At 46.7% G+C, this 24,925-nt stretch overlaps 1 protein-coding gene across 1 annotated transcript in view; it reads right to left on the minus strand.

The window, feature by feature from the left end:
• The window catches only part of TLCD2 (TLC domain containing 2), a 74,045-nt gene that overhangs the window by 34,496 nt on the left and 14,624 nt on the right, over positions 1 to 24,925 (minus strand). The gene's annotated exons all lie outside the window — the stretch shown is intronic.

Here is a 24,925-nt window from a genome sequence, read left to right on the forward strand (position 1 = left end):
AGGTCTCTGGAGTTATCTTGGCCCACTCCTCCATGCAGATCTTCTCCAAGTTATCTAGGTTCTTTGGGTGTCTCATGTGGATTTTAATCTTGAGCTCCTTCCACAAGTTTTCAATTGGGTTAAGGTCAGGAGACTGACTAGGCCACTGCAACACCTTGATTTTTTCCCTCTTGAACCAGGCCTTGGTTTTCTTGGCTGTGTGCTTTGGGTCGTTGTCTTGTTGGAAGATGAAATGACGACCCATCTTAAGATCGTTAATGGAGGAGCGGAGGTTCTTGGCCAAAATCTCCAGGTAGGCCGTGCTATCCATCTTCCCATGGATGCGGACCAGATGGCCAGGCCCCTTGGCTGAAAAACAGCCCCACAGCATGATGCTGCCACCACCATGTTTGACTGTAGGGATGGTATTCTTGGGGTCGTATGCAGTGCCATCCAGTCTCCAAACTTCACGTGTGTGGTTGGCACCAAAGATCTCGATCTTGGTCTCATCAGATCAGAGGACCTTGAACCAGTCTGTCCCAGAGTCCTCCAAGTGATCATGAGCAAACTGTAGACGAGCCTTGACATGACGCTTTGAAAGTAAAAGGTACCTTACGGGCTCGTCTGGAACGGAGACCATTGCGGTGGAGTACGTTACTTATGGTATTGACTGAAACCAATGTCCCCACTGCCATGAGATCTTCCCGGAGCTCCTTCCTTGGGTTAGCCTTCATTCTTCGGACAAGCCTGGCCTTGGCACGGGTGGAAACTTTCAAAGGCTGTCCAGGCCGTGTTAGGCTAACAGTAGTTCCATAAGCCTTCCACTTCAGGATGATGCTCCCAACAGTGGAGACAAGTAGGCCCAACTCCTTGGAAAGGGTTTTGTACCCCTTGCCAGCCTTGTGACCCTCCACGATCTTGTCTCTGATGGCCTTGGAATGCTCCTTTGTCTTTCCCATGTTGACCAAGTATGAGTGCTGTTCACAAGTTTGGGGAGGGTCTTAATTAGTCAGAAAAGGCTGGAAAAAGAGATAATTAATCCAAACATGTGAAGCTCATTGTTCTTTGTGCCTGAAATACTTCTTAATACTTTAGGGGAACCAAACAGAATTCTGGTGGTTTGAGGGGTTGAATAATAAATGACCCTCTGAATAAACTTTTCACAATTTTTAAAAAAAAAAAAAAAAAATGAAATAACATTCTTTTTTGCTGCAGTGCATTTCACACTTTCAGGCTGATCTACAGTCCAAATGTCACAATGCCAAGTTAATTCCGAATGTGTAAACCTGCTAAATCTGCAGGGGGTTGAATACTACTTGTAGGCACTGTAAAGCCGCAGGAGCGAGGAACATCTCCTACCGGCCTCCCGGCTGCAATGAGAAGGAAGGAGGTGGGCGGGATGTTTACGCCCTGCTCATCTCCGCCCCTCCCGTCGCTATGACGCCGCACGACCCGCCCCCTTAGGAAGGAGGCGGGTCGCCGGCCAGAGCGACGGTCGCAGGGCAGGTGAGTGCATATGAAGCTGGCGTAGCGACAATGTTCGGTACGCCAGCTATCACAAGATATCGTACCTGCGACGGGGGCGGGGACTATCTCACTCGACATCGCAGCATCGGCTACCAATGTCGTAATGTGCAAAGCCCGCCTTAGGCTGGCTACAATAAAAGGTCAATCTAAAATGTGCAGCTTTATCACAACACAATTCCACAATGTGTTGCAGGTTTTCAGGTAGTGTGCATATACCATGCTGACTGCAGGAATGTCCACCAGAGCTGTTGTCCATTAATTGAATGTTCATTTCTCTACCATAAGCCGTCTCCAAAGGAATTTCAGAAAATTTTACAGTACATGCAACCACCCTCACAACCGCAGACCACATGTAACCACACCGGCCCAGGACCTCAACATCCAGCATAGTTCACCTCAAAGATAGTCTGTAAACGTTGTGAATCTGGTGGCCCATGCTGGTGGTGGCGGGGTTATGGTATGGACAGGTATATGTTATGGACAACGGACAGAGGTGCATTTTATTAATGTCATTTTGAATGCACAGAGATACAGTGATGAGATCCTGGGGTCCATTGTTGTGTCATTCATCCACGACCATCACCTCATGTTGAAGCGTAATGCACAGCCTCATGTTGCAAGGAACTGTACACAATTCCTGGAAGCTGAAAGCATCAAAGTTCTTGCATGGCCGCATACTCACTGGACATCTCACCCACTGAGGATGTTTAGGATGCTTTGGAATGGCGTATGTGACAGCGTGTTCAAGTTCCTGACAATATCCAGCAACTTCGCACAGCCATTGAAGAGGAGTGGACTAACACACCACATGCCACAACCAACAACCTGATCAACTCTATGCGAAGGAGATGTGTTACAATAATCATGTTGTCCAATCAGCATCTTGATATACCACACCTGTGAGGTGAATGGATCATCTCAGTAAAAAAGTGCTCAATACAGATTTAGACAAATTGTGAACATTTGAGAGAAAAGCGGCTTTTGTATACATAGAAAAAGTCTTAAACACCCTTTACACGCAGCGATATCGTTAGCGATATAGATGGTGTAAGTACCCGCCCCCACCGTTTGTGAGTCACTGGCAAATTGCTGCCCGTGGCGCACAAAATCGTTAGGAGCCGTCACACGAACCTACCTGCCTAGCAACGTCGCTGTTGCTGGCGAACCGCCTCCTTTCTAAGGGGGCGGTTCATGTGGCGTCACTAAGCAGCCGCCCAATAGAAGCGGAGGGGCGGAGATTAGCAGGATGTAACATCCCGCCCACCTCCTTCCTTCCGCATTGCCGGTGGCCGCAGGTAAGCTGTAGGTCGTCTTTCCCGAGGTGTTACACGTAGCGATGTGTGCTGCCTCGGGAACGAAGTACAACCTGCGTCCTCTACAATCAACGATTTTTTGAAAAGGAACGACGTGTCAACGATGGACGATAAGGTGAGTATTTTCCATCGTTAACGGTCGCTCCTTGCTGTCCCACGCAACGACGTCGCTAACGATGCAGGATGTGCGTCACGGAATCTGTGACCCTGGCGATAGATCGTTAGATCCGTCGTTGCGTGTAACGGGGCCTTTAGATCTTAGAGATGAACTCATAAAAAAAAAAAAAAAAAAAAAAAAAAAAAATGGGAGGAAAACAGATTCTCTTTAAATACAGAAATGGGGCCCAAACTATTGGTACTCCCTATACAAAAAGGCTAATAATAATGGTGTAAAAATTAAAAATTCATCTAGTGATCCACCTAGAGTTAGGAGAGAAGCTACAGGGATTAGGTAGGTGAGCATTATATATTTATTTCTAAATATACAGCGCTGAAGAACCCCTTTTAACAAAGTGTGGGTTACACAGACATAAGTTTATAGAATATATTTTTATTGCAAAACTTAATAAGTAATTTATATGTACACAGGGGTAAAAAGTTACTGGAGCTAATTATTGGAATCGAACGAAAGAAAGGGCATGTACTGGTCATCTTAAAAAGGATAGAGCAGGGACTTCTCCTCCCAAACTAGTTATACATGCATATAGCCATTTCACATACAAGTCCAGTAATACCTTTACATAGCCTCAGTTACTAAGAAATCAGCATTTCAATTGATATGCAAATGAGACTGAAGAACATATACCTGAAGCATCTGTCACTCCAGATCTATTTCTTGCCCAGTGCCACCTCCTGTTTGACTACCAGCTTCTCACCTGTGCGAATTCAGGCAAAGGAGCAAACAGAAGGAGGCAGCGCAGGGTGGAAAATAGAGCTGGAGTGCCTGAGGCTTCAGATCTACAACTTTATTTGCAAATCAATTTAACAGCTTATTTCTCAGTAACTGAAAAACAGACTGGCCATGTAAAGGTATTGCTGAACTTGTGTTTGACAAAGTCACATGTGCATGTAAATAATTTGGGGTGTATATCTCAGATGAGAGCTGTCCAAGGTTTTATTTTTTTTTCTCATGCCGATTCGCTGAGAGAAGAAAATTTTTTTTTTAAAAGAATGCTGCGATTGGCAGCGTATTTCAGACAATGCACACTCATTGATATAAATGGGTGTGTGCAAAACAGCGGACTGCACTCCAATGACATCCGAGTGCAGTAAGTTATATGTAGAGACAGACAATGGAGAAATTAAATAGGTTTTCCCCACAAACAAAAACATTTTAAAATTAATTTAAATCAATAGATCCTGGAAGAATAACAATTTCCACAATTGGATGTGTAAAAGAAAATAAATAAAATGGTTCCTGTACTGAGATAATATTATATATGTATCCCTGCTATGTACTGTGTAATGGGCATGTCTGACTGTACAAGGCAATGGTCTGATCATACCACATCTCCTGGGCAGGGAAGAAAGGCAAAAAAAAAAAAAAAAAAATATACAGATATTACAGCACAGGATCACAGATGATTCTTTTTCTGTGGTAAAGCATTTGCCTGTTTTTAAAAAGGTTTTATCTCACAAAGAATTACTTGCGATCACATGCTGAGATGCGGTATGATCAGTCCATGTATGGTCAGACACAGCCATTACACAGTAAATAGAAGAGGCACATTTATAAGCTTCTCAGCTCGGGATTTTTTTTTTTTTAAAACACATTCATTCAATTGTGGAAACAATTATTCCAAGATCTATTTAAATTGAATTTTATGGGACAATCCATATAAACTCTCCATTTTCTCCGCACCTGCCCTCCGATTCTTACATTCAAGGGAATCTGATCACAGGGAATGGCACTCAGCTCACGCTCCCAGCAGTGTCGTTTGCATATAGCATTGAATTTTCTAGTATGAAAATCATCAGATGCTACATACGTGTGAGCGTACTCTAAAAATATATGTATTCTATTTTTAAGTGTAATTTCAGGAAACTTTGAACTTGTCCTAAATACCGTATTTTTCGGACCATAAGACGCACTTTTTTTCCCCCAAATGTTGGGGGAAAGTTGGGGGTGCGTCTTATGGTCTGACTATAGGGCTGCGGCTGGGAATGAGGGTGCTGCGGGTCATCGGGGGCATGAGCAGGCAGCAGCAGCGCCTGCTCGTGACCACGTGGGCCCGCTCATTACATATGCACGCCCATCCTCCCGCCCATCTCTCAGCGCAGAAGCCGGCACTGACAGGTGGGCGGGAGGATGAGCGGGGACGCGCGCATAGTAAAGAGCCGGCATGATCACCCCTGGCAATTACAGCCTGGAGTGATCATGTGCGGCTGTATTCCCTGCCCCCCGCGCGTCATTATCAGCGCGGAGTGCAGTGAATCAGTACACTCACCCATCCCCGTGTGTGGAGCCGTCCCCCTGCTGCACGCGATGACTTCCTGTCTGTGCCGGTCAGCCGATCTGTGCCGGTCAGCTGATCTGTGCCGAGCTGGTCAGCTGATCGGCACAGACAGGAAGACATCGCGATGTTGCAGGGGAACGGCTCCACACACACAGATCAGCGTGCCAGAGAGGAAGATGTGATCGGTGCTGCAGGGAGTGAGGAAAAGGTGAGTATAAACGTTTATTTTTTTCTCTGTGCTATAGGATACAGGCCATATACCAGGATGGTATATGAGCACGATGGGAGTATATGAACAGGCTGGATGGGGGGGGGCATGTGAACAGGCTGGATGGGGGGGGGCATGTGAACAGGCTGGATGGGGGGGGGGCATGTGAACAGGCTGGATGGGGGGGGGGCATGTGAACAGGCTGGATGGGGGGGGGGCATGTGAACAGGCTGGATGGGGGGGGGGCATGTGAACAGGCTGGATGGGGGGGGGGCATGTGAACAGGCTGGATGGGGGGGGGGCATGTGAACAGGCTGGATGGGGGGGGGGCATGTGAACAGGCTGGATGGGGGGGGGCATGTGAACAGGCTGGATGGGGGGGGGGCATGTGAACAGGCTGGATGGGGGGGGGGCATGTGAACAGGCTGGATGGGGGGGGGGCATGTGAACAGGCTGGATGGGGGGGGGGCGCATGTGAACAGGCTGGATGGGGGGGGGCATGTGAACAGGCTGGATGGGGGGGGGGCATGTGAACAGGCTGGATGGGGGGGGCATGTGAACAGGCTGGATGGGGGGGGCATGTGAACAGGCTGGATGGGGGGGGGGGCATGTGAACAGGCTGGATGGGGGGGGGGCATGTGAACAGGCTGGATGGGGGGGGCATGTGAACAGGCTGGATGGGGGGGGGGCATGTGAACAGGCTGGATGGGGGGGGGGGCATGTGAACAGGCTGGATGGGGGGGGCATGTGAACAGGCTGGATGGGGGGGGCATGTGAACAGGCTGGATGGGGGGGGCATGTGAACAGGCTGGATGGGGGGGGCATGTGAACAGGCTGGATGGGGGGGGCATGTGAACAGGCTGGATGGGGGGGGCATGTGAACAGGCTGGATGGGGGGGGCATGTGAACAGGCTGGATGGGGGGGGCATGTGAACAGGCTGGATGGGGGGGGGGGTATGTGAACAGGATGGATGGGGGGGTTTATAGCAGGATCATATACAAGGCAGGAAGATCATTACCAGGATGGGGTACCTTAGTAGAGAATTTGGGGACATTACCCCCATAACAGTGTCAGCAGCAGATCCTCGCCCTATAACAGTGTGTCATGACCACATTTTTTGCTTAAAGTTTTTTATTTTCCCATTTTCCTCCTCTAAAACCAGGGTGCGTCTTATAGTCCGGTGCGTCTTATAGTCCGAAAAATACGGTATGTATAAGGAGTTTTGATCAGTGGTGGTCCGAGTACCAAGTTACCTAACTCCCTTCCTGATGGCCTACAGAACAAATGGGACAAGTATTCAGCTGGGCACTGTGCTCCTTCAACTTATGTCACTTTCAACCCATTGCTTATGCAGCCTTGAAATGAAATAATAGATAACTGGTGTCTATGCACTAAGCAAAAGTTGTTCAGACATCTTGATAAAGGTATCTTTCCATGGAGCGGTTCCTGCTTAGCTCCAATCTCCAAACCACACTTCTATGGATGCTCTACCTGACAATGTAGATTTAAGTGGTTCCTACGTTGCGTAGCCTAAACAGTTTCATGGTTTTGAATTAAAAGGGTTTAGAAAGGCTAGTTGGTTTTCCTTCATTTAATGTCCTTCAGCTCGATGTCGAGCCATGGTAACTTGATGGATGAATACTCTGTAAGAATATCCATTTTGTGCAAGCCTAGATAGGTCCACCAGGGCTTAGTTACGAGAACTACGTAAAAAGGTCTCTGTAGACTAGTGCCAGCTTCCAGATTGAAAACTGCAATATTACAGAAAAATATGTAAAATAAGAATAGCATAGACAAACATAAGTCATGGATAAAAGTATGACGTAGTAACTTTTTGCATAGTGCCAAGTCGTTTTTGAAGATTGGCCCAAAACCTAAAAATCCCTAAAATTTCCAAACCTAGAAACCCCCCAGGGCTCAAATAGGAATTAGATGTAAATCCATAAAGATCTTGTTTATTTTTGTCACTTTCATTTTCAACAATAATCCCAAGGGTCATAACGGACTACAGATAAAAAAAAAAACACAAAAAAGTAGTTGAGCTGGAGTGTTCTCAAAATCAAAAGTGAAGAAAATAATATATAGAAACAGTGTCCTAAAGACTAGGGTGTGTAGATTACAGCTGTGGAATGACGATCCACCCTGGTTACACAATTCTTAGAAAACTAACCAGACAGAACAACAACTCATTCTCTTTAGGCGGTCATTATGAGATTTACGTTGTTAGATGCTTTTCAGTTTGTTGCTACATGTTGTTCCATCCTATTCAATCTTCTGTCTCTGACAGTAGTTAGCCAACCTGTTATTTAACAAGCAATTTTGTTTTGTCCATGGATAATTAAATGGATTAAAAAGTAGTAAATTCAGCACTCAAAGGTTGCAAAGAAAAGGCCACTTTAATAATGATTTGATTCATACATTGATAAAAACAAATAAACAAAAAAAAAAAGAAGGGAATTTTGTTTACTTATTGTAAATTCCTTTTCTTCTAGCTCCTATTGGGAGACCCAGACAATTGGGTGTATAGCTTCTGCCTCCGGAGGCCACACAAAGTATTACACTTTAAAAAGTGTAACCCCTCCCCTCTGCCTATACACCCTCCCGTGCATCACGGGCCCATCAGTTTTGGTGCCAAAGCAGGAAGGAGGAAACTTATAAATTGGTCTAAGGTAAACTCAATCCAAAGGATGTTCGGAGAACTGAACCATGAACCAAAGAACAATTCAACATGAACAACATGTGTACACAAAAGAACAACAGCCCGACGGGAACAGGGGCGGGTGCTGGGTCTCCCAATAGGAGCTAGAAGAAAAGGAATTTACGGTAAGTAAACAAAATTCCCTTCTTTATCGCTCCATTGGGAGACCCAGACAATTGGGACGTCCAAAAGCAGTCCCTGGGTGGGTAAAAGAATACCTCGATAAAAAGAGCCGTAAAACGGCCCCCTCCTACAGGTGGGCAACTGCCGCCTGAAGGACTCGCCTACCTAGGCTGGCATCTGCCGAAGCATAGGCATGCACCTGATAGTGTTTTGTGAAAGTGTGCAGACTCGACCAGGTAGCCGCCTGACACACCTGCTGAGCCGTAGCCTGGTGCCGCAATGCCCAGGACGCACCCACGGCTCTGGTAGAATGGGCTTTCAGCCCTGAAGGAACCGGAAGCCCAGAAGAACGGTAGGCCTCAAGAATCGGTTCCTTGATCCACCGAGCCAAGGTTGACTTGGAAGCCTGCGACCCTTTACGCTGGCCAGCGACAAGGACAAAGAGCGCATCAGAACGGCGCAGGGGCGCCGTACGAGAAATGTAGAGTCGGAGAGCTCTCACGAGATCTAACAAGTGCAAATCCTTTTCACATTGGTGAACTGGATTGGGACAAAAAGAAGGTAAGGAGATATCCTGATTGAGATGAAAAGGGGATACCACCTTCGGGAGAAACTCCGGGACCGGACGCAGAACCACCTTATCCTGGTGAAACACCAGGAAGGGGGCTTTGCATGACAGCGCTGCTAGCTCAGACACTCTCCGAAGTGATGTGACTGCCACTAGGAAGACCACCTTCTGCGAAAGGCGTGAAAGAGAAACATCCCTCATCGGCTCGAAAGGTGGTTTCTGAAGAGCCGTTAGCACCCTGTTAAGATCCCAGGGTTCTAGCGGACGCTTGTAAGGTGGTACTATGTGGCAAACCCCCTGCAGGAACGTGCGTACCTGCGGAAGCCTGGCTAGACGCTTTTGAAAAAACACGGAAAGCGCCGATACCTGTCCCTTGAGAGAGCCGAGAGACAAACCCTTGTCTAATCCGGATTGAAGGAAAGACAGAAAAGTGGGCAATGCAAACGGCCAGGGAGTAAAACCCTGATCAGAGCACCAGGATAAGAAGATCCTCCACGTCCTGTGGTAGATCTTGGCGGACGTTGGTTTCCTGGCCTGTCTTATAGTGGCAATGACCTCTTGAGATAACCCTGAAGACGCTAGGATCCAGGACTCAATGGCCACACAGTCAGGTTGAGGGCCGCAGAATTCAGATGGAAAAAAGGCCCTTGAGACAGCAAGTCTGGTCGGTCTGGTAGTGCCCACGGTTGACCCACCGTGAGATGCCACAGATCCGGGTACCACGACCTCCTCGGCCAGTCTGGGGCGATGAGGATGGCGCGGCGGCAGTCGGACCTGATCTTGCGTAACACTCTGGGCAGCAGTGCCAGAGGGGGAAATACATAGGGCAGTCGAAACTGCGACCAATCCTGAACTAATGCGTCTGCCGCCAGAGCTCTGTGATCTTGAGACCGTGCCATGAATGCCGGGACCTTGTTGTTGTGCCGGGATGCCATTAGGTCGACGTCTGGCGTTCCCCAGCGGCAACAGATCTCTTGAAACACGTCCGGGTGAAGAGACCATTCCCCTGCGTCCATGCCCTGGCGACTGAGAAAGTCTGCTTCCCAGTTTTCTACGCCCGGGATGTGAACTGCGGAGATGGTGGAGGCTGTGGCTTCCACCCACAGCAGAATCCGCCGAACTCCCTGGAAGGCTTGACGACTGCGTGTGCCGCCTTGGTGGTTGATGTACGCCACCGCCGTGGCGTTGTCCGACTGAATTCGGATCTGCCTGCCTTCCAGCCACAGCTGGAACGCCTTTAAGGCTAGATACACTGCCCTTATCTCCAGAACATTGATCTGAAGGGAGGACTCTGTCGGAGTCCAGGTTCCCTGAGCCCTGTGGTGGAGGAAGACCGCTCCCCACCCTGACAGACTCGCGTCCGTCGTGACCACAGCCCAGGATGGGGGCAGGAAGGATTTCCCTTTCGACAGGGAAGTGGGAAGAAGCCACCACTGAAGAGAGGCTTTGGTTGCCCGAGAAAGAGAGACGTTCCTGTCGAGGGACGTCGACCTCCTGTCCCATTTGCGGAGAATGTCCCATTGGAGTGGACGCAGATGAAACTGCGCAAATGGAACTGCCTCCATTGCTGCCACCATCTTCCCTAGGAAGTGCATGAGCCGCCTCAAGGGGTGAGACTGGGCTCGAAGGAGAGATTGCACCCCTGTCTGTAGTGAACGCTGTTTGTCCAGCGGGAGCTTCACTATCGCTGAGAGAGTATGAAACTCCATCCCGAGGTAAGTTAGCGATTGGGTCGGTGTCAAATTTGACTTTGGGAAATTGATGATCCACCCGAACCTCTGGAGAGTCTCCAGAGCAGTGTTCAGGCTGTGTTGGCATGCCACCCGGGAGGGTGCTTTGACTAGAAGATCGTCTAAGTAAGGGATCACTGAGTGTCCCTGAGAGTGCAGGACTGCCACCACTGCTGCCATGACCTTGGTGAAGACCTGTGGGGCTGTCGCCAGGCCGAAAGGCAGTGCCACGAACTGAAGGTGTTCGTCTCCGATGGCGAAACGCAGGAAGCGTTGATGCTCTGGTGCAATCGGCACGTGGAGATAAGCATCCCTGATGTCGATTGATGCTAGGAAGTCTCCTTGGGACATCGAGGCGATGACGGAGCGGAGAGATTCCATCCGGAACCGTCTGGTTTTCACGTGTCTGTTGAGCAGTTTGAGGTCCAGAACGGGACGGAATGATCCGTCCTTTTTTGGCACCACAAACAAGTTGGAGTAAAAACCGCGACCACATTCTTGAAGGGGAACAGGAATCACCACTCCTTCTGCCTTCAGAGTGTTCACCGCCTGAAAAAGAGCATCGACTCGCTCTGGGGGCGGAGATGTTCTGAAGAAACGAGTCGGAGGACGAGAGCTGAGCTCTATCCTGTAACCGTGAGACAGAATGTCTCTCACCCATCGGTCTTGGACATGTGGCAACCAGGCGTCGCAAAAGCGGGAGAGCCTGCCACCGACCGAGGATGCGGTCTGGGGAGGCCGAAAGTCATGAGGAGGCCGCCTTGGGGGCGGTTCCTCCGGCGGTCTTTTTAGGACGTGACTTAGACCTCCATGAAGCAGAGTTCCTCTGGCCCTTCTGTGGCCTGTTGGACGTGGAGAATTGAGACGTGGCTGAGGGCCAAAAGGACCGAAACCTCGGTTGTATCCTCCGTTGCTGAGGTCTGTTTGGTTTGGACTGGGGTAATGAGGAGTCCTTTCCCTTGGATTGTTTAATAATTTCATCCAATTGCTCGCCAAACAGACGGTCGCCAGAAAATGGCAAACCGGTTAAGAACTTCTTGGAAGCAGAGTCTGCCTTCCATTCGCGTAGCCACATGGCCCTGCGAACTGCCACTGAATTGGCGGATGCTACCGCTGTACGGCCCGCAGAGTCCAGGACGGCGTTCATGGCGTAGGACGAAAAAGCCGACGCCTGAGAGGTTAAAGACACAACCTGCGGAGTAGAGGCACGTGTGACTGCATTAATCTCAGACAGACAAGCTGAGATAGATTGGAGTGCCCATACGGCTGCGAATGCCGGAGCAAAAGACGCGCCTATGGCTTCATAGATGGATTTCATCAGGAGCTCTATTTGCCTGTCAGTGGCATCTTTGAGCGATGAACCATCTGCCACTGCTACTATGGATCTAGCCGCCAGTCTAGAGACCGGAGGATCCACCTTGGGACACTGAGCCCAACCCTTAACTACGTCAGTGGGGAAGGGGTAACGTGTGTCATTAAGGCGCTTAGTAAAGCGCTTGTCCGGAAATGCTCGGTGTTTCTGGACTGTATCTCTGAAGTTGGAGTGATCTAAAAACGCACTCCGTATACGTTTGGGAAACCTAAATTGGAATTTCTCCTGCTGAGAAGCTGACTCCTCAATCGGTGGAGGTGGAGGAGAAAGTTCTAGCACCTGGTTGATGGACGCTATAAGGTCATTTACTATGGCGTCCCCTTCAGGTGTATAAAGATTGAGAGCAGCGTCAGGATCAGAGCCCTGATCTGCCACCTCCGCTTCATCCTCCAGAGAGTCCTCATGCTGAGACCCTGAGCAGTGTGAAGAAGTCGAGGGAAGCTCCCAGCGAGCCCGCTTAGCCGGTCTGGGACTGCGGTCCGTGTCGGAGTCCTCACCGTGGGACCTAGAAGTCACCCCAGGAGCACTTTGCTGCTCCGACCGAGGGGGGCCTGGGGGCAATGATTCAACAGTGCCCGGGGCCTGTGTTACAGGTCTGGACTGCAAAGCTTCTAGTATCTTAGCAGACCATCTATCCATAGACTGAGCCATGGATTGTGAAAGTGACTCAGAAAGTTTGTCAGCCAACACTGCAAACTCTGTCCCTGCCACCTGGACAGTGGTAGCCGGTGGTTCTACCTGGGCCGGGGGTCCCACCCGTGGCTGAGGCTCCGGCTGAGTGAGTGTCACAGGGGCCGAGCATTGCACACAATGAGGGTAGGTGGAACCTGCAGGTAACATAGCCGCACAAGAGGTACAGGTTGCAAAATAAGCCTGTGCCTTGGCACCCTTGCTTTTTGCGGACGACATGCTGTTGTCTCCTCTTAGAGCAATCAGTGAGGGTATATAGCCAAAAGCAAATAATGCGGCCGAACAGAGCAAATGTATACAGTATATGGAGATATATATATATATATATATATATATATATATATATATATATATATATATATATATATATATATATATATATATATATATATATATATATATATATATATATATATATATATATATATACACACTCTTCGGCACCCGGGGGGGCCAGCACCAGGTAACCGGTGCGGCTTACCGACCGTCCTCAGCGGTTGTGTGTCCACCAGATTCCCTGCCTGGGCCTCCCAGAGCTGTGGAGCTCGGTCTGAAGTTCTCCACCGGCAGAAGTGCAGATAGCAATGGCTGCCAGCGTTCTCAAAGGAGGAGGGAGCCGTGGGCGTGCCTCAGAAAGTGCGGGAATCTGGTGCCCCACAGTGCTCAGTGAGGGGGGAGGAGGATACCTAGTATGCTCCAGCCCTCATCGCTGACGTCCAGTCTAGCGTCCCGCCCTTACCCCTGACTGGCAGGCCCGGGGGCGGGAGTATGCGGTACTAGGCCGCAGAAGCCGGGGACTAAAGTTAGTAACCCGGCCGGCAAACAAGCGCGGTCGGCGCGGTAGTCCCGGCGGTGGAGCTGGAGGTGTCAAAACACACAGCAGCCGCTGCAGCGTCTGTTACACAGGCGCTCTATGCGCCGTCCCCAAGGGGACACAGAGTACCTCATAGAAGCAGGGCCTGTCCCTGATGATACCCGATCTCCTGTCCGTCAGATTCCCCCAGGGGCTGCGGAGGGAGCCCGTTCCCAGTGCATGGTGACCGGTTAGGATCCCACTTCTCCCAGAGCCCCTAAGGGATGGGGAAGGATAACGGCATGTGGCTCCAGCCTTTGTACCCGCAATGGGTACCTCAACCTTAACAGCACCGCCGACCAGAGTGGGGTGAGAAGGGAGCATGCCGGGAGCCCTGTTAGGGGCCCTCTTTTCTTCCATCCGATAAAGTCAGCAGCTGCTGCTGACTAAAATGTGGAGCTTGCGTGCATGTGTGCCTCCTTCAACACAAAGCAAAAAACTGATGGGCCCGTGATGCACGGGAGGGTGTATAGGCAGAGGGGAGGGGTTACACTTTTTAAAGTGTAATACTTTGTGTGGCCTCCGGAGGCAGAAGCTATACACCCAATTGTCTGGGTCTCCCAATGGAGCGACAAAGAAAAAAGTGTCGTCTTAATTCAGCCTTTATAACAGGGCTGTGGAGTCGGAGTCGGAGCTCATTTTGGTGGAGTCGGTATAAAATGCACCGACTGACTCCTAAAATATATAATAAATTGGGGACAGTAGTGCAATGCAGAATGTGCTGAATATTTTACTAAATAATAACATTTAGTATAATGCTTATATTTAAGTGAAAAATGTATTGTAGTACAATGTGAACATTAGACATTTTATTTTTATGATACAATAATCAAGATATTTAGATAGAGCATAAAATATATTTATTGGAATACAACTTTAGAACACAAAAAAACTAATAAATTGTAAAATTATATATATATATATATATATATATATATATTATATATATATATACACATACACACACACACACAGACATACATACACACACAAGATATATATGTAATCTACTGTATATTACATAGTGTATTGCATATTTGCAATTTATTTTTTGTGTTCTATAGTTGTATTCCAATAAATATATTTTATGTTCTAGCCAAATATCTTGATTATTGTATCATAAAAATTATTAAAATGTCTGATGTTCACATACACATGTCCATGTATTACAATAAATTTTTCACCTAACTATAAGCAATATATGTAGGAGTCAGAGTCGGTGCAAGAGAAATTGAGGAGTCGGAGTCGAAGGTTTGGTTTACAGACTCCACAGCCCTGCTTTATAAACCTTATAAAAGGTTTGTCTCAGATGTATGATTATAGGTGAATATCACCAGAGTGGAGAAGAAATTTATCTTGCATGTACTGTTCTTAGCATTGTGGATCCCCCAAAAGAGAAGTCCCTGAAATTTCAGTGGTGAATTTTACTATGTGACTCCTTATGACGGTGTAGAAGTGGCGTCTCAGTTTCGAGAGACACCGCACATAAGGAGTCCGCCCTGCCTGCCTCCACACACACCTCAGTGTTATAAGTTCACAGAACGTTTCAAGGTGTGGAATTTACCCCTCAAATCCAAGAGATTCTTTATTAAACTGTTAACACAGGGGAGTCCTTCTCCCAATCCATGTGAGCTATATCTCCATCTATCCTCATTACAGGACTCTACTCAACACCGTGAGTCCACATAACCAGCCACATTGCGAAATTCACCCCCGAAAATTAAGTGACTTTGGGAATCCACATGACTCAGAACATGTACATACAAGAGAAATTTCTTCGCCACTCAACTTATCTTCACCTACATTCATACATCTATGAGACAAACCTTGATAAAGGCTGAATTAAGCTGAAACTTTTTTTTTTTTTTTTTGGTGTCTTTCCATGTATGAAATCGGATCATTATTAAAGTGGACTTTAATTCTTTGAGTGCCAAAGTAACTACTTTTAATTTCTTAACTTCAGAGGACCGCACCGGCAATGCAAGCCGACCTACTGTACTCTGTTTTTATAATTAACTGTATTGTCTGATCTCAGAAGAGATGTCTGCAGTAATTCTCTGTAAAGATGTGCACACCGACATGGTTTTCCTGTATTCCCTATGCAAGAAGGCAGTCACGTGTCAACCAGTGTCACCCAACTTCTCTTAATAGAAGAGAATTGAGAGAAGCACAAGTCTAGCTGGCATGTGATCGCAAGTATACAAATCACATACGTGCAGTAATGTCACCATCCACGCACATGGGGAAGCGTATGCACACTGTACTATCACGATTCAGCAGGGCGACTGTGGATCGGGCAGTAATGGAAGAGGATTGGCAGAGAATACTTTTATTCTAAGGCCGCTGTCACACTGTGTTCCTCTCCCTCTTCAGTGGTCCCATCGGGCTTCCATCCAAACCTCCCGCAAAATAGGTTTCGCATGTATACACCAACGGGGGGACACAGACTATAATGGATCAGACGGAGTCACAGTGTTCTCTATTGTGCACCATTTTCAGGAGTATACGCTTACTGGAGGCGGATACCCAGACAGTCTAAAAGGGGGCTTTACACGCAATGACATCACTAACGAGATGTCGTTGGGGGTCACGGAATTCGTGACTCACATCCGGCCTTGTTAGCGATGTCGTTGCGTGTGAAACACAGGAACGACCGTTATGATCAAACTTACTCACCTAATCGTTGACACGTCGTTCCTTTCCCGAATATCGTTGCTGTTGCAGGACGCAGGTTGTTCGTCGTTCCTGCAGCAGCACACATCGCTACGTGTGACACCGCAGGAACGAGGAACTACATCGTACCTGTGGCCGCCGGCAATGAGGAATGAAGGAGATGGGCGGGATATTCCGGCCGCTCATCTCCACCCCTCCGCTTCTATTGGGTGGCCACTTAGAAAGGAGGCGGCTCGCTGGCCACATTGATGTCGCTAGGAAGGTAAGTATATGTGACGAGTGTTAGTGATGTTGTGCGCCATGGGCAGTGATTTGCCAGTGACTCAGAACTGACGGGGGCGGGTGCTATCGCTCGCAACATCGCTAGCGATGTCGCAGCGTGTTAGGCCCGCTTAAGTCTGGGTGTCAGCACCCAATAGGCATTTACTCCCAAAAATGGTACATAACAGAGCATACGGAGACTTCGTCTACACCATTCTAGTCTGTGGCCCCGTTGGCACATACATCCGAAACCTGTTTTGAGGGGGGTTCGTACAGAAGGCCCGACAGGACCATTGAACGGGGAGAGAAACCGTGAAAGTGGCCTTATAGTTTACAGAAGTTTGGATCTTTTTTGGAGAGAGAAAGAAAGAAAAATAAATAAATCATAGTTGGCACAAGCTCTGTAGCTGGCAAAATACTGCCTTTGCTCACCTTAACATAACATGTGTTATGGTCCTGATGCCAATATACTATAAAAATACTTGGCTGTCAGAAAGCGTTCTAGGATTCTAACAGAAAAAAAGATAAATCAGGTGTGATCAGTTACTGCTTCTAGGAACAGGGCCCATTGGGTCACCAGTTCCTGATTATTTAGCCGGTGGAGTAGCCACACAACTCATTCCAGAAGCAGATATATGCCTAGATGCCCATGCAAATTAGAGTCACTGATTTCAGAAGGAACAGTCGATTATTTTATTACTATTACCCGATGATTGTAAGATATCTGGGAGAAAAGGGCGCTTTACATGCTACAATATATCTTACGATGTGTCTGCGGGGTCACGTCGTAAGTGACGCACATCCGGCATCGTAAGGTACATTGTAGCGTGTAACAGCTACGTGCGATTGAACGGTAAAACGTTCATTGCATGCACGTTGTTCTTTCCTAAAAATTGAACGTCAGGTTGTTCATGGTATCTGGGGTAGCAGACATCGCAGTGTGAGACACACCGGGAACGATGAACAGATCTTACCTACGTCCTGCGGCCCCCGCCGGCAATGCGGAAGGAAGGAGGTGGGCGGGATGTTTACGTCCCGCTCATCTTCGCCCATCCGCTTCTATCGGCCGGCTGCCGCATGACGTCGAACGTACCTCCCACTCCAGGAAGTGGATGTTTGCCGCCCACATCGAGGTCGTATGGACGGGTAAGTATGTGTGACGCGGGGGGGGGGGTGTTACTCGTATGTGCGGCACGTTCAGCAAATTGAACGTGCCGCACATACGATGGGGGCGGTACGATCGCATACCATATCGTATGCTGGATGGTATGGTGTAAAGCAGGCTTAACTGATTTCCCTTTACCATTTGGGTGGGTGGGGGGGGGGGGACGACAAAAAACAACCCACGTCTTTCTCAGAGAACACAGGAGCACTCAACAAAACAAAAGCTTCTGTTTATGGGAGTATCAGCCAAGATGGCATCTGCCGAAGGATTGGAAGAAGCATAAAGCTAGCCATATACACGGGATAGCTGTGGGCCAAATGAACCAAGGGTCATAAATTACCGACCAGGAATTGCTAACGTCCGATGCCCACTGTATCACTTGTTATGAAGCTTTAGACCATCTTTCCTGCCTCCTACTGTAGATAGATTTCTCCCCGTCAGCTCTTACAAGCAGACAGCAAACAATCAGGGACAGCAGCTCATAGAAATACACTGGAGGTTGTGCACAATACACCGGTAATGTAATCCTGTACTTAGCCAGAAGTCAGAGACCGACTCCACAGAAAATAAATACAATGTATATAGACCTCCCGCAGTGGTGCTGCACCAGCGATAGCTGGTGATGTGACATTGCTGTGTCACGTGACTGCTGCAGTCAATCCGTGGACGCTGACCGGCTGCAGCCTTTACTATTTTGTGAGACAATCTCTGCTCTGACGAAACATTGCAGAGCTGCAGCGGATCAGTATCTGCTGATTGTTGTGTCACAATGGCTGCTGGAGCTGCGGAAAAAAGGGATAGACACTGTATCAAGGATGCATATCTGACCAGACTTACATCAACACTAACCAACCCAAAAATTTGGGAACAGGATGCACAAAACTCCAGACTTACCTACAGCACAGGAGAATAGAATAAAGGTTTTGGGAAGTATACAGGGGGAGTTAGGGGATAATATACACCTTTATAGAATGCAGCACAGGTGCTGCTGAAGGTGGTATTCTTAGTTTACACATAACAAAATCTGGTGACAGGTTCCCTTTAAGCAGGAGTTGTCAACTAGTGGACAACCCCTTTAATATCAGATTGGTGAGGTCCAAACAGTAGATAAATCAAGTCGCAAAGCTCAGTCCGGGACATAATCAACACCACAGGGAATCAGCGGGTTCTTGCTACTTAACCTCAAAGTAGCATAATGTATGGGGTAACTTACTAGGCTGTGCGGTTTCAATAAAATCTGTAGGATCACTGCTGGACTAGATGTTTTAGTGAAGACAGAACAGTTCACCTGTGTAACCCTACCCCAACCACTGATTGTCAGCAAACTGCCAATATACAGCTGTTTGGGTACGTGCCCATGATCAGTGTTTGTAGCATTTTGGATGTAGCATGTTTTCGCTGCATCTAAAACGCTGCTATGTATTGTAAAAGCACAGTGGATGGGATTTCTAGAAATCTCCTGCCCACTGTGCGTGTATGGCTCGCAGTGCGGCTCTCCGAGGCAGCAGCAGGTCAATTCTTTGCTGTGGAGTCGCAATCATACACCGTAGGGAGAACACAAGCGAGAGACAGCAGCGCCCCGAACCTTGATAATGAGCACGAGCATCTACAGTCTCCTGCGGAGGAGACTCGCGGCCCCACAGGTCAGGATCTGTCGCGTCTAGGACACAAATGGGTCCCGATTGTGGGCGCGTACCCTTAATCAGTGGTGTAAGCGGCATTAGACAGCTTAGGATTTTGGCCACTGCTACATCTGCAGTAGAGAAAACAGGGTTTCTAGAAAAATAACACCAGCCCAACAGTCCAGTAAGTTATCACTGGAATCAGGTTCTCTGCCCTGACATCATGCCACCATCAGATTCCATAGCAAAAACATGGCGACATTTCCCTTTAACCTGAGTGGAGACGCAGCAATTTTTCATTTCATGTTTTATCCTTCAGTCATTACAACTTTTTTCTTTCTTGATTCATAAAGTTATAAGAGGCCTTGTTTTTTAATCGAATGAGCTGTAGTTTTCATTGGTTCTATTATGTCAGTAAGAGCTTCTGATCTCTTAATTCCATTTTTTGGAGAGGTGATGTGACCAAAATAGCAATTCTCATCTATTTTTTTCTCCATCAGCGTTTACCATACGGGATAAATATTTCTCGGATTTTTATTAGTTTGAACTTTTTTTTTTTTTACATTTTATATTGGTCTTTTTAGAAGACTTCAGCTTGCGATTGTTTTATACAATAAACAATAGTGTAATGTTGCAGTTTATTGTATAACCACTGGTCTCTAGTGAAGCCCAGCTACTGGCTTCGTTTAATAGATGGATTAACATGGCAAGACAACCCATCAGTAACCCATGATCACGTTGCATGTGAAGCAATGGGCAACAGAAGCTGCATCCACCAGTTCCCGACCTCTTAAAAACCTGGTAACACCTAATCTGAGAGCAGCATAACATAGGGGCAGAGATCCTGATTCCAGGGATGTGTCACTTAATGGGCTGCCTTGTGTAGTTTTGATAAAAAACACTGATTAATCAGCAGTAGATTATCATTACAGGACTACTTTGTGTGCTGCCAGGTAGTCCAGCATATTCATGAGCTCTGTATAGCTGCTAGATCTGCAGCAGAGAAAACATTGATTTTTTCAAAATGACAGCAAACAGCTCAGTAAGTGACATCGTTGGAATCAGGGTCTCTGTCTCTACATTATGCTGCTCTCAGATGAGGGAGCAAAAACCTGGTGACAGCTGTATTAAAGCAGTCCATTTATTGCGTTCAGAGCAGGCAACAGCTACTCGCTGTAGGGAAGGAGCTCAGCTCCGGAGCCACTGCCATATATTAGATGCACAACCCTACCATACATCTTAGGTTGCCTTCACAGAGGGGTTTACTATCAGCATATTATTACATATGGAAGCAGTGGTTAGCTGTGCACATGTGTATCCCAATATTTATTTAAAAAAAAAATATATATGTTTTTTATATATCTGAAGTGTAAGGTATGAAAAATCCAGTGTGGAAGGCATCTGCAAATCAGGCTGGATGTGCTCTATGGGCGTGTCATTGCACTCAGAGGGACTTTTATTAAATCAGTCTAAGAACTTTAGGTTATACGAGGGGCTGCTGCTAAGTCTTTGGCTTTGTGATTTTTTTTTTGTTTCTATGGTAACAAATGTTACGTCACATGAAAGCCTTGTGTGTCTAATATAGGTTTTCAAAATGGTGTTTGTTGCATATGGCAACAGTGTTCTACGCACGCAGGAAAACAAAATGGCGGAGTCTAAAACGATATTCACAGCAACTGAGAGCAGAGGAGTGATAAAATTCTTATTTCTGCAAGGCAAGTCCGCAAAGGATATTCATGGTGATATGTCGCAGACATTGGGGGATCAATGCCCTTCATATTCCACAGTTAAGAGCTGGGTTGCCAAATTTAAAATGGACCAGTTCAGCACCAATGATTAGGAACGTCCTGGACAACTGAGAGTGGTTGGTGTTCCGGAGATCGTCGATGCTGTGCACAACCTCATACTGGAGAATCGGCGTGTTTTAGCTAAAGCAATAGCAGACATCACGGGGATTTCCCATGAACGTGTTTGTGTCATTATCCATGAACATTTGGACATGAGGATGTTATCTGCAAAGTGGGTCCCCAAATGTTTGACAACAGATCAGAGACGCATGTGAGTGAAATCTTCACGGTCCATTTGTCAGCGTCTCTGGCCTGATGAGAACTTCCTGGATCAACTGGTCACTATGGATGAGACTTTGATTTATTTCTATAACCCTGAAAACAAGGAGCAGTCAGGTGTGGAGACACAGTGGTTCTCCTCGTCCAAAGATATTCAGGGTGCAAAAATGACAAACTAAGGTGATGGCATCTGTGTTCTGGGATAAGGAGGGCGTGCTGCTAGTGGACTGCCTACAAAAGGATTCCACCATCAATGCAAGGTATTGAACTTCTGGACCAATTGAAGGCAGCTCTGAAGGCCAAAAGGCGCGGCAAGCTGTCCAAAGAAATCTTGTTCTTGCAAGACAATCCCTCTGCTCACACGGCCACAGCAAAACTGGCAGAGCTGGGCTTCCAGCTGGTTGACCACCCACCTTATTCACCAGATCTAGCTCCCCCTGACTATCATCTGTTTCCAAACCTGAAGAAACACCTCAAGGGTACCAAATTTCACACGATTTCTGATGCCATGGCTGCTACAGATGCCTGGTTTGAGGCACAACCAAAATCCTTTTTGCTAGGCTTACAGGACGTGGAATATCGATGTAAGAAGTGTGTTGACATCAGTGGGAGAGTATGTGGAATAAATGTAGTTTTATCATCCTATCTCGTTTCTTTCTAGGTAGACTTATCAGCAGCCATGTTAAATCTACAATAGGTTTGATGGTTTTCAGACATCTTGAGTCTTTTGAATGCATTTGGGGAACATAATCCCCACCTAAATGAAGTCACACACACATTATTTGCTAAGAGACCACACCCCAAACTACTACATTGTAAAAAGTTCATTACTTCTCAAAAACTTACTAGAACCCTGGCCGTTCACCAAAGTATTATTATACAAATAAGTCGAGAACATTCTATGCACATAGATTGAGAAGAAAAAAGCGAAACAAAACCCAGGTCCATCAACCTTTCTCCACCAGTTATTACTAATCTGGTGATAGTGAATGTATAACCCGCAATGCCATTTGTGCTGAGGAAGGTATAGCAAAAGGGCTGGATATGCCATTACTACCACCTGTAGTTGGGCATTCCACAGTCTGACTGCTGTAACTGTAAAGAACCCTTTCCTATTTAGTTGCCGGAATCACCTTTCCTCCACACATAATGAATGTTCCTTGGTCCTAAGTATGGTCTTTGGAATGAGTAAGTGACATTCCAGTCCTTTGTATTTACCACACAAGCATTTATACATATAAAATGATAGATTTTGAGATTGTTTTATTCCCTAACTCAAATAAGCCCAACTTTATAACCTCTAATCATAGAAGAGGCCCTCCATCCCATGTAAATTTCCCATATTTGAACTAACTTTTGCTTTTTAAAATTTAGACCCCAAAACTAATGTATATCCCATATTTTAGATGTGGCATCACAAACTGATTTATAGAGGGAATAATACCTTGGGACTCTCTTTCTCTGTACGTCCTATAATTAAATGACATTGTATTCATACAGATATCAAGCAAACTGATTTTCTATTTTTCTTAAAATAAGAGACATCTTGATATGCCCATGTAGCAGTATCTGGTTCAAGACTTGTCAAACCAGTAAGAGGAGCCGAATATAATCCGAGTTACAACAGTGAATCCAAATAATTTTAAAAGGATAATGCAGCTCCGTTCACTTCCAGATCAGACGTTGGGTGGACTACTGCAGTCACAGTTGTATATATCGTCCAGCTCTCATGTACGAGCAGCAAGTACTGCACATACAAGCGGTACCTGTAGAAAGATGTGAGGTCACCAGCCTTATTCCCTTCTCCATACGGAAGAGAGCCGAGCCGGATCACCCCTATAATCGAGTACCCCTAACAAAAAACCAAAACCTTCCTTTTGGAAAACTTCTAATGCAATTTCTGCTCCAATGAAGCTTGGCGTAAGGGTAGGGAATGCATTCAATAATGCTTGTCCTGAACTGTAGATCTATTGCTTAATGATGCCAAGTAGAACTCTAGAAGTTGTAAGTAACTAATACAAAAAATAAATTGGAAAATAGAATAAGGGGGTCGCCTTTACAGACAGCGTTTGTAGGAATAACACTGCTTCCCCCACCCCTCAAAAAAAAAAAAAAAAAAAAACACTGGCCAGATGTTAGCTGTAGGTCAATGGGGAATTATGAAACAATACATTCATTGCATTTTTGGAGCTTTTCATCATTTTATGGAATTTGGCATTTTATTATAAAACCTTTCCATAGGAAAAAAAAAAAAAAAAGAGAAAACACAAACAAAAAAAAAAAAAAACCTGAATACATTCGATATGTCTGAACTAAGACTGGGGCTATACAGCAACTTTGGCTAAGAGTCAACGTTGTGGTGCCAAAGACATATAATGACTTTTATTATTGTATCAAGTAGCATAAGCAAACTGATGTGACCAAAGGCACAAAGCAGCCCCAACTTTATACAACAAATATGTTTTTGCTGAAATCATATTTTCACCCTACTGTTAGATCTTTAAAGGGAACCTGTCACCACTTTTCGGTGTATAATGCGGCCACCACCAGTGAGCTCTTATATACAGCATGTTAGAATGTTGTATATAAGAGCCCAGGCCACTGTTAAAAACAAAAAAATCACTTTATCATACTCACCTAACGGTGTCGGTTGTCGGTGTCGCCTCTTTCAGCCATCTTCGCCCTCCTTCTGTAGCCACGGTGCATGACGTTTCCACGTCATCCACACTCGCTGGCATTGAGGTCCTGCGCAGGCGCACTTTGATCTGCCCTGAGCAGGGCAGATCAAAGTATTGTAGTGCGCCTGCACAGGACCGGCGAGTGTGTATGACGTAGGACGAGTCATGCACTCAGGCTTCAGAACTAGAACGAAGATTGCCGAAAGAGGCGGCGCCGGCACCGGAGAACAGAGTTTTCCATCTGACTAGAATCCACCGCAGCTCGACCATCAGGTAAGAATTATAAAGTGTTTTTTTATGTTATAACCTCGGCCTGGGCTCTTATATACACAGCATGTTAGAATGCTGTATATAAGGCTATGTGCGCACAGTGCGTTTTTCGCGGCGTTTTTGCGCGTTTTTCGGGTGCGTTTTTGGCCTCAAGACTGCAGGACTTTGCTTCCCCAGCAAAGTCTATGAGTTTTCATTTTTGCTGTCCGCACACATCTGTTTTTTTTAACCTGCGTTTGAGTTAAAAAAAAAAAAAAAAAAAAAAAAAAAAAAAAAAAAATGGACGTCAGTTCTTTCCTGCGTTTTTCCCCCATGCAATGCATTTGAAAAACGCAGCAAAACGCAGAGATCAAAAACGCAGCAAAACGCAGCCAAAAACGCACCAAATCGCGGCAAAAATGCATGCGTTTTTTGATGCGTTTTTTCTACGCAGGTGCGTTTTTAGCGGCCAAAAACGCACAAAAACGCAGCGTCAAAAAGACGCAGTGTGCGAACCTAGCCTAAGAGCCCGGTGGTGGTGGCCGCAGCTTATAGGCTGAAAAACTGATGACAGGATCCCTTTAAAGGGTTATTTATAAAGTTATATCCTATCCACAGGACAGGGCACAACTTGTGGATCCGACCACAGGGACCATCAGCTTCCTGAGATTGGGACTCTACAGCTCTGTCATG

The sequence above is a fragment of the Anomaloglossus baeobatrachus genome, chromosome 2 (assembly GCF_048569485.1).
Source record: "Anomaloglossus baeobatrachus isolate aAnoBae1 chromosome 2, aAnoBae1.hap1, whole genome shotgun sequence".
NCBI classification, from domain to species: Eukaryota; Metazoa; Chordata; class Amphibia; order Anura; family Aromobatidae; genus Anomaloglossus; species Anomaloglossus baeobatrachus.